Here is a 1,700-nt window from a genome sequence, read left to right on the forward strand (position 1 = left end):
AGTCTACGTCTATGGCTGTCAGTGAGCTTTGACGTGCGACTACTGTTCCTCTTTCCTGATGCAGTTTTTCTCTGTTTGGCATATGCTGTCATAATTTTCAACACTGTCCAACCTGACACATCAAATAAATCTGTTTCTGTGACTGACTCATCTGTAATTCGGGCACCAACATTTTGACCTCTTTTAATGTCTCTTAGATCTGTCATTATGCTTTAAAACTTACTTAATAAGTGTTGATTCTAAAGCGTCTATTATACCAGAAACATATTGATAATTAGTATGCCTGTTGACATTAATATGAAACACGTGTGTAGAGTCCTTTTTAATTGCAATTGGGTTACTTCAATTAATTTGGTGTTGTCTACCCCTTGTATGTTTTACATTGTGGGGCATGATCTTTCTGGCATTCTCTGATCCAAACTTCTCAACACTAGGAGGCAGTGTAGTCTTTTTTTAGGTTACTATCACATAAATCCCTCGAAGAAGAAGAAATAGTTTGGGAATGATGTCGATATGTGGGCACGGTCTTCATTTCAGTTGCATAGAACGAGGGCTCTGAAGAGAGCCGAAGTCAAATAAATCAGCAGAATTTTGAAGGAATTGTAGTGAAGACGAAGAACGGAACAAAAATTAAAACGGTCAAAAATGATTAGAAGTTGATCGCGGGATTGAAAGAATTTAGATACACTACCTTTCAATATGCATAGTACCGCAGTTCCCGTAGTGTAGTGGTTATCACGTTCGCCTAACACGCGAAAGGTCCTCGGTTCGAAACCGGGCGGGAACACGGATTCATTTTGACTTTGTAGCCAGTGCACCCATTTGTTAATAACTGGCTTTCATATTTTAAGACAGGAAACAGAGTGTAAACTAATTATATGTTGTATTACTTAACCGATGTCTTTATGCTTTGTGATGGATAGCGTTAGCAGGTATGTCGAGGATGGGTCAAACCAAACAAGCAGTGGGCGTGGTTTTCATAGCCTTACTTCTTTTGTCATGGAAACACGTATTCAGGTCTTACATTGGTTTTCTTGCCGGTATCGCTGTGCGTCTCATATACCGAATGAACTATTTTATTCAAGTTTCAAAACTGTCATCTGTTTAATCATTATTTTACATGCAGGAGAACAAAACTAAACAAGTCCGCACTCAGTCCGTAAAGTTAGGGAGTACGTTAGAGCAGTACACCGAAAGGATAACAGCAAATTTGAGCTGGATCCGATTGTTCTCTAAACATTTCTCTGGGGTCAGTAAAATCATGTATTTAAACAATTTTCTACTTCAAATAATATACTTTCCGAGTTTGTTTCTCATTTTCAATTGTATGCAACGCCATCCCCTTTTATCTTACTGCGCTTTAGTTTTTCCCATTGCCTCTAATAATACCATCCACGTCTGGTAATTATTAGAATTTTGTGCAGTGTATTTCTTCTGGAGAAAAAAAAGCTTAGCAGCCTACCATGACTACTCAGTCTTTTTCAACTGACTTAACTTTTGGTCTCCGCCACTTATCTGGTCAGATATCAGTTAGATATTTTCATAATATGTAAAATATTCACATATAATTTCAAAATATAAAAAGCACTACCAATGTTTACAAATAAAATAAACATTTATAAATAAAACATTTATGGCAAAACGAGAACGTTGAAATGCTGTAATTTCACAGAACTACCACGGCGGGGAGCCCCAGACAA

The 1,700-nt window shown here is 37.4% G+C and overlaps 1 non-coding gene across 1 annotated transcript; it reads left to right on the forward strand.

The window, feature by feature from the left end:
* The first annotated feature begins 714 nt into the window (after positions 1–714).
* On the forward strand, positions 715–787 carry trnav-aac. The gene has a single exon. It is a non-coding gene; the product is annotated as a tRNA-Val (tRNA).
* Positions 788–1,700: the final 913 nt, after the last annotated feature.

This window comes from Megalops cyprinoides, chromosome 9, assembly GCF_013368585.1.
Source record: "Megalops cyprinoides isolate fMegCyp1 chromosome 9, fMegCyp1.pri, whole genome shotgun sequence".
Lineage (NCBI taxonomy): Eukaryota > Metazoa > Chordata > Actinopteri > Elopiformes > Megalopidae > Megalops > Megalops cyprinoides.